Genomic DNA, 13,548 nt, shown 5'->3' with positions numbered 1-13,548 from the left:
TTCTCCCACTCCCCCTGCTTGTGTTCCCTCTCTCGCTGGCTATCTCTAGCTCTGTCGAATAAATAAATAAAAAACCTTAAAAAAAAAAAAAAAGCCGTGTTCCATATATACAATGGAAAGAACGAACTCTCAACATTTGCTGCAACATGGACGGCACTGGAGGAGATAATGCTAAGTGAAATAAGTCAAGCAGAGAAAGACAATTATCATATGGTTTCTCTCATCTATGGAACATAAGAACTAGGAAGATCGGTAGAGGAAGAAAGGGATAAAGAAAGGGGGGTAATCAGAAGGGGAATGAAACATGAGAGACTATGGACTATGAGAAGCAAACTGAGGGCTTCAGAGGGGAGGGTGGGGGACTGGGATAGACCGGTGATGGGTAGTAAGGAGGGCACGTATTGCATGGTGCACTGGGTGTTATACGCAACTAATGGAGCATCGAACTTTACATCGGAATCCGGGGATGTACTGTATGGTGACTAACATAATAAAAAATCATTAAAAAAAAAAAAAGAAACATGGCTAATGGCTGCTTAATAGCTCATGTCGTAGATTTATCCATGACATTATCAGATAAATTGTTTCCATTTTTCACCATTATAATTGACAGGGAAGATGCTTGTATGATTCTGATTTTTCCTTAGGCTAGATACCTTACCTAAGAGTACAATCCCTGAGTCAAAGGTAGAAATATTTGTTGGTGATTTTATTGCATATTGCCCAATTGACCTGCAGAAAACTAATGGTAGTCCCTGTAATGTAGTATACACCTTCCTCATCGTATCTGAAAAGTCTTTTCACTCTGATTTTACTCTGAAGGACTTCTCCAAATTGGCCTCTACAACAGTCGTCTGCATACAATACCTTTATATCTGTAAGTCTTCCATTTTGGAATAAAATCACTATTGAGAGCCCAGAGCACTTTGGAGCTCAGTGCTGCTGGCCTTCGAAGACACCAGGTGCTGGGGACACACTACAGAGTGACATCCGGTGAGTGCACAGAAAGGAGCACCCAGGCACGTCCCAGGCACGTCCTGCAGTGAGGTGAGTGGTGGCCCCTGGGAGAGGGGGAGAGGCTCGGGACACTGGTGTAACCCAGAGGGACCCCTGGGGAGGAGCAGCCCCGCCCTCGTTCCCACAGCTGACTGGAAGGAAGGGGTGTCTGACCACATCCCTTATTTGTTCTGCAGGAACAGAATGTGCCCAGAGGGAGAGAAAGAACGCGTACTTGGGAACACGATATGGGCCCGGCCGGAGGAAGAGGGAGCTGTCCTTGGGCCGCTACACCAAACAGCACAGACTGGGCAGCTAAGATCAGCAGACCTGTATTTCTCACAGCTCTGGAGGCTGGGACGTCCAAGATGTACTGGCTGAATTTGGTGCCTGGGCAGCCCACCTCCTGGTTCATAGATGGACATCTTTGGCTGTGTCCTCACAGGGTGGAAGGGACAAGGGAGCTCTCTGGGGGCCTCTTGATTTTTTCTGGGGGCCTCTTTAACAAGGGCACTAGTTTCATTCATGAGGGCTCTGCTGCCAACCTACTCACCTCCCAGAGGCCTCGCCTCCTTGTACATCGTACATCGCACTGAGGTTAAGCTTCAACATGTGTATTTGCAAGGACGCAAGCGCTCCCTCTATAGCAGAGGGCTCCATTCGGAGGACCCGAGTGGGTGCAAACAACAAGAATAAAGATCTAGAGCTGGGGACGTTGCCTGGGGCTGAGGCCGCAGAGGCCGGTGCCTGTGAGAACAGAAACATTAACCGATGCCTGCGATGAAGTTTGAACGCATGAGTATCCAGACACAGGCCTCTGCCCATGGCTTCCTCAGGGGACTTCGGCCTGGAAGCTCAGAGTTGGAGGGGGTGCGGGGGGGATCCCCACAGAGGCCCCCACCTCCGCAGCACATATTGACCCTGACCGGAGTCTTTGGAGGCCTGAGTTAATGAAAACCCAGGAGGCCGGGGCCCTGTTTGAATGTAGTTGGGAGATTTTTGGAGCCCTGGTACTCAGGACAGCAAGATTTACCAGGTATGACAAAGGTGTCTTTAGTCCATGCGTTGTGAGATTAGCATAATGAGGGGTTCTAACCAGTCTGGCCTGGGGAAGGGGGAGTGTGGGGCAGGGGGATGGGGGGAATCCCCAGCAGGAAGGTGTTTTGTATGGTTTTGCATATTTAACAAATGCATGTTAAAACCTGTACCTGTGTTTTTAGTGGATTTAGGTGTCAGAGTGTGGAGTGGATTTCCAGGGCTAGAACGCCCCCCCCCTCCGCCCCCGCCGTCCCCTCCACTCAAAAGGCTTGGCAGGCCTCAGAGGAGGGTTGGTTAGTAGCTGCTCTGTGCCTGGCCTTTGGTTTTGATTTCCTGTCTTTCTCAGCTGCTCTTTGGGGGGTTTTCAGCAGAGAGTAAAACAAATCAAACCGGAGCTGGGAAGCCCAGGAGCAGGCCTGTGGGAAAGGTGGTTGCCCCTGATTTCCCTTGTCCCCACTCTTTATACACAGAGTTCAGACCCAGCTCCTTCACCTGGAGCTCGGGGTCACGGCCACCTGGTGCCACTTTGAACTTGCACCTGCAGTTCCCTGTGAGGGGGGCCTCCGCGTGCTCTCCACTCTTGCTGTGCTTAGCCCAGCGTGTGCTCGGGCTGCCCCATCCCATCTGCCCACTCTCTCAGCACCCCCTGACTGCTGCGGTCCTACCTGCTTTCTGCCTCTAAATCCTATTGACGCCCGTCCCCATCTAGTGTGCTATCCATTCTATCCCCAGAATGGTGCCTGAGACACACGAGGAACTTTTTTTTGGGGGGGGGGTAATGAATGAATGAGGGAAGGGGGGANGCCCTCGTTCCCACAGCTGACTGGAAGGAAGGGGTGTCTGACCACATCCCTTATTTGTTCTGCAGGAACAGAATGTGCCCAGAGGGAGAGAAAGAACGCGTACTTGGGAACACGATATGGGCCCGGCCGGAGGAAGAGGGAGCTGTCCTTGGGCCGCTACACCAAACAGCACAGACTGGGCAGCTAAGATCAGCAGACCTGTATTTCTCACAGCTCTGGAGGCTGGGACGTCCAAGATGTACTGGCTGAATTTGGTGCCTGGGCAGCCCACCTCCTGGTTCATAGATGGACATCTTTGGCTGTGTCCTCACAGGGTGGAAGGGACAAGGGAGCTCTCTGGGGGCCTCTTGATTTTTTCTGGGGGCCTCTTTAACAAGGGCACTAGTTTCATTCATGAGGGCTCTGCTGCCAACCTACTCACCTCCCAGAGGCCTCGCCTCCTTGTACATCGTACATCGCACTGAGGTTAAGCTTCAACATGTGTATTTGCAAGGACGCAAGCGCTCCCTCTATAGCAGAGGGCTCCATTCGGAGGACCCGAGTGGGTGCAAACAACAAGAATAAAGATCTAGAGCTGGGGACGTTGCCTGGGGCTGAGGCCGCAGAGGCCGGTGCCTGTGAGAACAGAAACATTAACCGATGCCTGCGATGAAGTTTGAACGCATGAGTATCCAGACACAGGCCTCTGCCCATGGCTTCCTCAGGGGACTTCGGCATGGAAGCTCAGAGTTGGAGGGGGTGCGGGGGGGATCCCCACAGAGGCCCCCACCTCCGCAGCACATATTGACCCTGACCGGAGTCTTTGGAGGCCTGAGTTAATGAAAACCCAGGAGGCCGAGGCCCTGTTTGAATGTAGTTGGGAGATTTTTGGAGCCCTGGTACTCAGGACAGCAAGATTTACCAGGTATGACAAAGGTGTCTTTAGTCCATGCGTTGTGAGATTAGCATAATGAGGGGTTCTAACCAGTCTGGCCTGGGGAAGGGGGAGTGTGGGGCAGGGGGATGGGGGGAATCCCCAGCAGGAAGGTGTTTTGTATGGTTTTGCATATTTAACAAATGCATGTTAAAACCTGTACCTGTGTTTTTAGTGGATTTAGGTGTCAGAGTGTGGAGTGGATTTCCAGGGCTAGAACCCCAGTTTGAATAAGCGTGCTGTAGAAAGTGAGGTTTGACTTGCCTCCATTGCTCAGGACCAAGAGGGTGGGAGCAGGGGTGGCTTCATACGTATGCTCTCTTATTGCCCCTGTTTCAGGCCTGTTACACTTGGGTTCAAAGCAGATCGCTACTATTAAGCTTTTTCGACTTGAAGACAGACCGACCCTTTTCAAAAGGCTTGGCAGGCCTCAGAGGAGGGTTGGTTAGTAGCTGCTCTGTGCCTGGCCTTTGGTTTTGATTTCCTGTCTTTCTCAGCTGCTCTTTGGGGGGTTTTCAGCAGAGAGTAAAACAAATCAAACCGGAGCTGGGAAGCCCAGGAGCAGGCCTGTGGGAAAGGTGGTTGCCCCTGGTTTCCCTTGTCCCCACTCTTTACACACAGAGTTCAGACCCAGCTCCTTCACCTGGAGCTCGGGGTCACGGCCACCTGGTGCTACTTTGAACTTGCACCTGCAGTTCCCTGTGAGGGGGGCCTCCGCGTGCTCTCCACTCTTGCTGTGCTTAGCCCAGCGTGTGCTCGGGCTGCCCCATCCCATCTGCCCACTCTCTCAGCACCCCCTGACTGCTGCGGTCCTACCTGCTTTCTGCCTCTAAATCCTATTGACGCCCGTCCCCATCTAGTGTGCTATCCATTCTATCCCCAGAATGGTGCCTGAGACACACGAGGAACTTTTTTTTGGGGGGGGGGTAATGAATGAATGAGGGAAGGGGGGAAGGAGGGAAGCGCCCTGTGGCATCCTTTAGCAATTTCGTGTATACATCCCATGCACCTAGCCTAACAAGCCAGCAAAGCTGCTTGAGGCGAGGGGCCGTGTTTTGTATCTCGGACACACTCTGCACAGCGCTGGGCTGGCTGCTGCACGTGTCCTGTGGGACATCTGGACAGACCTTGGGATCTCGTGGACTAAGGCTGGAGGCTGGTCCTAGCTTCTTGGTGTAAACGTTTCATAGTGAAAGCATATGGAAGCTTGGTTGGAAAAGCCCATAGTACTCTTCTCCCCCTGCCGTCCTAGGAGCCCACCCTGGCTTTTTTGGCTTTTAACAATCCTAGTAATCACGGTCTTGCCACAGCAGCTTTTTAATTCCCCTTCACAATAAGCCTCGGTTCCTTCAGAGGGGAACCGGGGAGACTGCTTAGTCACTGCTGCCCTTATCCGCTGAACTTCTTCCTGTTTATAATAAAGCAATAGATGCTGATTGTAGAAAACTAGAAAAATATGCGAATGACCAAAAATCATCTATAACTTCGGGTTGTAGAAATAGCCACCCTTTAACAACACGTTTTACACAGTTGGGCTCGCATAAATATTTGTTTGTATCCTGCTTTGTAAACACCACGATAGCCTGAGTACACACGTATATGTTACGGTGTTTGACGTTATTTTCTAAGACTAGAAATAACGCTGAGGCGGATGCTGGTGAACCACCGTCTCTTGCCCCTGGCGCTTGCTTCTCAAGACCCCTGAAGTGCTCTCTCCTGAGTCATGGAATCAAAAGAAACTTTACAAACTGTCCTAGTATCTTTGTTCCCTTTGACAGAGGAGGGTCGGTAGCTCCGGTCTCCGTCTCCGGAGCGTACTTGGTCCGTGTTTGTGATCCGCTAACATACCCACCAGCTTCATCCCTGCAGAACTCTACTGTACACCGACACCGACAGGACGCCTACTTACTTCTCATGTCACTGCCCTCCTCATGGTTTTTCCATATTACACTTTCGTCTTATCCCAACGATTGAGATTCCCACAAAACTCCCTTCTCCTCTACTTTGTCCTATATAAAAACAACCATAAAGACCCACCCTCACCCTATTTTTTTTCCCCATTCTTCCTGCCTGCAAGTCTAATGATACCCAGTACCCAGACGTTCCGTAGACCTGGGGCTTAGGTTTCTCACCATCTACCCGAGTCACACCTGCGTGCCTCCGTCACTCACGACGCCCCGAGGGGGCCTCACAGCGCACCCCTGCACGTCTTCCCTGCCAGATGACCACTCGTCCACCAGCCGCGGGAAGTCTGTTCCACTCACTGCATGTTCAGTAAACCCTTGAAGTGTGGCCTACGGCAGGGCATGGGGTGCCCACAGAGAGCGGCCCCTCCAGGAGCACTGGCCTCCCAGACTTCCGACTTCCTCCCCCAGGAATGCTCTCCTATGCTCTCCCTAGAGGGCTGTGTGTCTTCTGCAGTGTGCTACCAAGGGTGCCCTCTTTTCGTGACAACATGAACAACTACCTGGCCTCTTGCTGCTCCTTTAGGAACCAGACTTACCCTATAATTACTCTTGCCCCCTCCCCCACTAGCTTCCACTATGTGGCTTCCGGGTGGCTTCCGCTGTATTTTCCAAGAACTTGAGGCAAGTCAGGACTTTGGCGCTTGCCAATTCCTCTGCCTGGAATGCTCTTCTGTTGTCACACGTCTCCCTCCCTCACCTCCCTTGGGTCTCTGGGCTCCAGTGTTCCTTTCTCAGGGAGGCCGCCCCTGGTTAACATCTTCCCCTTGACCGCTCCGCACCCGGACGCTCCCCGGGGCCCTTTCCTGCTCCCTCCGCTGCTTTTTTTACTGTCTCCCGTTCTCAACCTTTTCTTGTTCCCCCACCCTCGCCCCCAGTGGGATGTAAACTCATGAGGGCCAGGACTTCTATCTGTTGCTCATTTTTATTTATCTATGGTTAGCTGGCTGGCTGTTTACCCAAAATCTATCTTTTACTGTTATGTCCCCAACACCCAGGGCCACCAGGCACAAGGCAGCCCCCCCCCACCATGTCTATTGAGTGACATGTGAATGAGTGAGTGAACATCCATGGGGCACACAGAGCTGCTCAAACTCCTCCCTGTGGTTATTTTTTCCACCTTCTTGTCTGTCCTGGTTCTCCTCCTTCTGGCCCTTCTCTCTCGATTCTTCCCGTTTCCTAAATGCGAGCTCCCTATAAGATTCTCCTTTCTCAGATATGTCATCCAAGCCACCAGCTTCCAGAGCTGAGCACCGAGAGCACAGAGAGGATGACACAGGAGATGTGGGGACAGCTGAGGTCAAGGGCAGCGGCTCCCTCCCCCAGCCCGGCTCCGCCAGGAGCAGTTGCCACCAGGCCTACGGGACTGCCCGGCAGAACCTGGATGGTATCGTTTTGTTGTCAGAACAGAAGCTTGAAAGAGAAAACAGGTGGGTTACTAGGTTGTTACCAGTTACAAATTCACCTCCCAGCCTTCCTTTTCCTTAATGATTTAAGAAAGTTGGAAATGTGTCATATTTCCTTTGGCAGAAATATGAGCGAGCAGAACTTGCTTCGAGAATTCTCTTTGATCAGTGGAATGCATCGAGCAAGAAATCTGCTTTGGCTGCGCTTACTGCTAGTTAAGAGCGGACTTCAGCATCCCGTGGGCCTGTACTCTGTGCTGGGCATGGAGCGGGTGCTGCTCTATGAAGTTCGCACAGCAACCCTGTGGGAGCAGCTTTACGGTTCCCCGAGGAGACCACGAGACTCAGTAAGGGTCAGGAACCCCCCCACGTTCCCACAGCCAGTGGTGGGGACGTCTGACAGGCAGGCTGGTGGTCATCACTGTGGAGCCTGGCTCCGTGGAGCCGAGCATGTGCGTGCTGGGGCCTGGCGCTTCCTGTCGTCAGCGTTCGTGCTCCACGCAGTGGGGACAACGTGGGATAAGGCTTCTGGGCACAGACTTGGCAGCTGTGTGTCCTGGGTTCAAATCCCAGGTTTATGGCTTACCAGCTACATTACTTAACATCCCAGGGCCTGTGATTCTCATCTGGAAAGTGGGTCTAATAGAACTAACTTGGTAGACATTATAGGAATTAAATGAGGTAGTTTATGTACAGCATGTGGAACATGACCTAGGAAGTACGATTTAAACTGTGATTACCATAGAGAGAAAACTGAAACTCTGAAAGTCAAGCCCAGGGCCACACCGCCCGGCAGTGGTCAGACGCTGGAGGGGACAGATGGCGCTGGTGCTCTCCTGCAGAGCGTCACACGGGGACAGGACGTGGTGGTGAAGAGCACGGGCCTTAGAGCCAGCCACTCCCTGGACCCCCCTGGGCTCGGTGCTGTGAGCTTGGGCATGTGGCACGGCCTCCCGCACCTCCGTCCCCACCTGGAGCATCGCAGGCCTCTTCTGGGCGCTGTGGTGAGACCGACACGTGGCAGTTGTGTCCACACCAACAGACTGGTGCCTGGCTCGGCCTGCTGCACCTGCTCCGCTCCTGCTGATGGGGGGCGGGGGGAGCGGGATCCGGAGAAGAGGGAGGTGAGGGCCGGGAGAGGAGGAGGTCTGGGAGTATCTCCGGAACGGAGAGAGAGGTGAAGCCCGAAGCCGGGAGAAAATGTGAGTGAAATAAAGCCAGACAAACAATCTGACGGGAAGAGCCCGCAGGGAGCCTAGGGCTCGGAGGAGGCGGCTGGCCCGGACTAACATCTCCCTGGCTGAGCACGTTAGGATCACTCATGGTTGGGGTGTGGCTCTGACAAAAATAAAAAGGGAAGAAGAAAGGGAAATGTGTCATATTTCCTTTGGCGGAAATATGAGCCCACGTTCTTATTTTTCAAAGCTGGGCTGCAGTGGTGCCTCCCCAGGGTGTGTGGAGGGGAGGCAGCTGCCCGGGTCTCCCGCTGTGCTCTGGGGGGGGCGACGTCAGCTTTTTATGCAATGAGTAACATTTCGATGTACTGAATTTGCATGTAAACGAAAGCAGCTTCGCCCGCAGACCCCGCACCGCACGTCAGCATGAAGACTGCACATAGCGTCAGAATCACCAGTGCTTCCAGTCACGTCCCCTGGCTCTTTGCTCATTTGTTTTGTGGCTTATTAGTTAGCCCTCGGGAGCAGGTGATCTAGCTGGGGGCAAAGGTCAAAGACAGTTCAGAGGGAGAAACAACCCTTCAGAAGGAGCACAGGCCTTCAGAAGCAGCTCCGGCCCATCTGTGTTGGGTGTTCAGTGCTGGGACCCCAGAGCTGCTTGTCGGGAGCCTAAGATTAAGGTTCACCGGACCCAAAACCGAGTCTGAAGGCAAGTGATACTAGAAACTAGGACTGCCGTTGGCTGTCACTCTTGGTCTCCTGCCCAGCCCTCGTGCAATCCGGATAGAGAGCCACAGCCCCCCTCCTACTGAGGAGGCCAGGGTTTCCTCTTGTGACGCCATGAATGGCACATTTTGGATGGTTCCCTCTGTCGCAGGCCTTGAGGAATCAGCACTCAGGGCAAAGCAGGGGCCTGGCCTCACTGAGCTTGCCTTCTGGTTGGGGAGACAAACGCCAATGGTATGTATACTTTTAAAAAAGATAATTACAATTTTTAAAAAGATTTGGGAGGGAAATAAACAGAATGAAGTAAAGGAGAGAAGGTGACAGGAGGAAGCCGTTAGTCTCCATCAGTGGGTCAGGGGTGGAGGAGACATTTGGAGCCTTCCCGGGAGACAGTGCAGTAGTTATAAACACTTGGTTGCGAGACGAACAGATTCCCCATGACTGAGGAGAGGGGACGCAATGAGTCTGGACAGGTGAGTGGTCCCAGGTTCCTGAGAGCCTTGTAGGCCAGGGTGACAAGCGTGGATTATATCCTTCTAACCGAGTGTTCCATTAACTCCGTCCCTATTCCCATGATTTGAGAGAGACGGGGCAAAGTCCAGGGATTACCTCACACCCATCCTGCCTACAAGCCCTGCGGGCCGCAGGTAGGCCTACTCGAACGTAGTTGCACCCAAGACGAGGAGGAGGGAAAGAACAATCGGCAGTCACTAAGACCTAGACCCTAAACTTTGCAAGAGATCTTTAGAGTTGGCTGGAAAGATGGTTTCCCAGGAACTTCACCTCCATCCATCCTCACGGGAGGAGTGTTCTGCCCTGGCAAGTTTGTAATACATATGAAAGGGCTTCACCACACGTGCAAAATAACTCAAAAAGAGCAAATCAGCACCAAACTGAGTAGCAGATGCTATGGGGCCTCCCCCTCCAGCCTTCAGGGCCAGTATTTGGGGGCCTGAGAAAGCCAGTCTCCGCCCAGTCTGTCTCCGGGCTGGTGTGGGCTGGCCGCCTGAGGAGAGCTTGGAGGCCGCCTGAGGAGAGGCTGGAGGCCGGTGCTCCTTCCTGCTCTCCGCCCTCCGCCCGGTTAGCACCCCGCTGCCCTACTGCTGCCCAGCACACAGACGGCAGCTCTCCTCACAAAAGCGCTGGGCGTCTCAGGATTACCTCCCAATGTCTAGGTTTGGGCTGACGCAGCGAATCTTCGTTCGTATCCCGGGACCACAACCTGGAGGCCGCAGCGGGGCCCAGCCCAGGTCCCAGTTCTCAGCCTAAGTCAGCCGGCGTGGGAAGCACCCGCTGAGGAAACCTAACACCCATCACGGCCCCCCCACTGCACTTCCACTCGCTCTCCTTACCCCACCAAGCAGGGCCTCCTAGCCAGTCATGCCCCTTGGTTTCCACACTGCTGCCTCCCTCCAGCACTGCTCTTGCCCCAAATCCCACCCCCGTGCTCCATGCTTGTGAGCTCTCTTCCCCCCAATCCATGGCTTGTCGTCCCTTAAATCAAGAAGGGCAAAGCCGTGACTGAATTGTTTGCATTTTGTCATTTGACAGGACTGACAATGCTGAGGTGGTGTGAACCCGGGCACCACGCTCTGAGGAACCCCAGTTGCTGATGTATTCCAGGATTCAATTTGCAGGTGTTTGTTACACTTATTAAGTCACTGAAGATGTATGTTCTGGGGCCTACGGCAGGCTGGAGTCATTGATCCCAGTAACTGGAAGTTGGGCCCCAGACCCCCGAATGGTCGCCCCCCCCCCAGGGGTACTGGGATGGACAGCTCAAGAGCGGACTATCTCAGAAAAGCCACACAGAGGAAGTGAACATGTGATAAAAGTGGCATCATAGTTCAGTGGAAGGTTTTCCCTTAACTAGCACTGAAGCAGTCGATGAGCTAAACTGAAAACAGAACTAGCTGGAAGTCCTTGTCTCACGCCACATACCAAAATAAAGTTCACGTGGATCCACGTGTGACATGTAATGAAGAGCAAAAAAAAAGAAAAAAAAGAAAAGATCTAGAAAAAAAGTGAAGATTCACGACTGAGAACACTTTGAACTTAAAAGCAAATTGAAATCATGAAAAAACTGTACAGACGTAACCATTGAGGAAGTTTTACATTTCTATATAACAAAATAAAATTACAAGTCAATGAGCGTGGAAAATATCCGCAATAAATAGGAAATGATTACTATTACTAATATACCAAATGCTCACACAAATAGGTAAGAAAAGCAACCCTTGTGAAAATGGACAAAGACTATGAAGACATTTCAGAAGAGAAGGAATGCCAAATGGGTCACCGTAGGGGTGCCTGGGTGGCACAGCAGTTAAGCGTCTGCCTTCGGCTCAGGGCGTGATCCCGGCGTTATGGGATCGAGCCACATCAGGCTCCTCTGCTATGAGCCTGCTTCTTCCTCTCCCACTCCCCCTGCTTGTGTTCCCTCTCTCGCTGGCTGTCTCTATCTCTGTCGAATAAATAAATAAAATCTTAAAAAAAAAAATGGGTCACCGTAGCTTTAGACTCTCTACCAAATGTGTGGGAGCTTCCCTCCACCAAACAGTTCTCTGCGACACCAGCTGGTGCCCCATTTAACTCAATTCTGACACCATCTACAGAAGAGAGTGTCAGGGCCCACAGGCAAAGGGCTCAGTCCCATAAGCCACCTGGCCCGATGAATGACATCACTGGGCACTGGGCCCAACTGGATGTGGGTGATTGATTGAATCTCTAGCCAGTCTGCCTCCGTGGGGGGGGGGGGCTAAAAGTTCCCCTGTAATCCCGAGGTTGCTTCCCCTGGCAACCAAACCCCATCTATAGAGATCTGCCAAAATTCAGCTCATTAACATAAATGCAGATGTGCTTGAAAGGAGCTTGTTAGGAATAAAGAGAAGACACCTTTATCTCTATTGTCACCTAGGAAATTCCAAGGGTTTTAGGAGCTCTGTGCCAAGATGGGGAATAAAAAACAAATATATATTCTTATGTAAATCACCCTATCTCATTAACAAGAAAAAAGTCTATACCTTTTGTCATGTAAGCAAAGATATGCCAAGTCAAAGAACCTCGGAGTTTCCCTGTCAAAACCACAGATGAAAACATTGGTTGCCACAGAACGCATGGGAAAGTTGCCATGTTCACGCAGTCATGGTAGGAATGGTTAAACATTTGTGCAAACTTTCTAGAAGGCAATTTGGCAATATGCACCGAAACCCCTCAAAATCCTTCTTTCTGGCCTAGTAATTCCACTTCGGAGTTTATCCTAAGGCATCGATCAGAAATGCAATCAATGACTTATATATAGGAATGTTCATCACAGTATTTGGCGAAAAATGGGAAGGAACTCGGATGCCCACCATTGGAATTAAATTATGACACATCAAGGCGATGAAACTGTGCGGACTTCAGAAAAGTCACGTCTCAAATGACACTCTATAGTATGACTGCAAGAAAGAGACTAAGGGAACATTCTAAAATGTTAATGTTAGCCTCGGTATCTACCTCCGGCTGGTGGCATTATGGACAACCGTTCTCTTTTTGCATTAAAAATATTTCCAGAATTATGTGTTGTATTTAAGTAAAAGTGAAATGCAGAAAACAGACATAAACAACCTTCATGATCAGGTAAGACTAGGCAAGAGCTGGAAAGAAGGCGGAGAAGGGAGTATGTGTAGAATCCAAAGTCTTAGGAACTGAGTCTCAGGTCTGGGGCTTGAGGAGGTATGGGGCGTAAGGAGAAGACACTGAAAAATGCACACTAGCTGACAGGAGGTAAGGAAAGAAGGATCGTGTGTGTGTGTGTGTGTGTGTGTGTGTGTTTCTTTCCCAAAGGGGCCTTTGGTTTTACAGGTGAAGTATAACGGAAGTTATTAAGGAAACGATCCATATTAAAATATTTTAAGATAAGCATCAGCAGCACCAAGATCCCACCATGAATTTCCATGAAGGCATGAGAAGCAATGTAGTCTAATAACAGAGGGTCCGAAAAATCTTAGGCCCTGTAATATTGCGATCAAGAACACGGGTCTTTCTGACCATCTTGGCCGGCAGTGCGTATTTTAAGGATTTTAAGTGTGTTTTTTGAAACTTCGAGGAACAGTTGAGCTCCTTCGAGTCGGGGATCCGCTCTTGTCTGCCTGCCCCGTTTCTGCTGAGCAGCCCACCCCACGGGCCACCCTCACTTATTTGTACAGACTTGGTGCGAGCCCCCGGCGCTCACTCTTGTCCCCGTGTGTTTCTCACGGGGGACCCTGCATCTCCCGCACCGTCTTCGGGGCCCGGAGGCGCCCGGGAAGGTGCTGGAGGGAGCTGCGGGAAGGAGGGCGGAGCGGGCAGGGCAGGTCCTGGGGCGAGGGGCGCCGACACCGACCACCAATCCCGGCCCGGGCTCGTTGCGAGGATGGGGAAGGCCTGAGCACTAGCGAGCCGAGGCCAGCTGGGCCGCGCGCACGCCAGGTACTTACGCGCAGAAGAGGCGCAGCGCGCGGCCGGCCAGGCGGGCAGGCGGGGTGCGCGGGTTTCCCGCAGGCG

The 13,548-nt window shown here is 52.0% G+C and overlaps 1 protein-coding gene across 1 annotated transcript in view; it reads right to left on the bottom strand.

Annotated features, from left to right (window-relative positions):
• Window positions 1-13,548, bottom strand: part of TMEM140 (transmembrane protein 140) — a 16,699-nt gene that overhangs the window by 2,953 nt on the left and 198 nt on the right. Inside the window, exon 2 of the mRNA XM_034672599.1 lies at window positions 13,482-13,548. The gene's annotated coding sequence lies outside the window, so the exon portion shown is untranslated. The remainder of the gene's footprint in view (window positions 1-13,481) is intronic.

This window comes from Ailuropoda melanoleuca, chromosome 1 (assembly GCF_002007445.2).
Source record: "Ailuropoda melanoleuca isolate Jingjing chromosome 1, ASM200744v2, whole genome shotgun sequence".
NCBI lineage: Eukaryota > Metazoa > Chordata > Mammalia > Carnivora > Ursidae > Ailuropoda > Ailuropoda melanoleuca.
The sequence above is the reverse complement of the archived record's forward strand: the minus strand, read 5'-3'. Positions and strand labels throughout refer to the sequence as shown.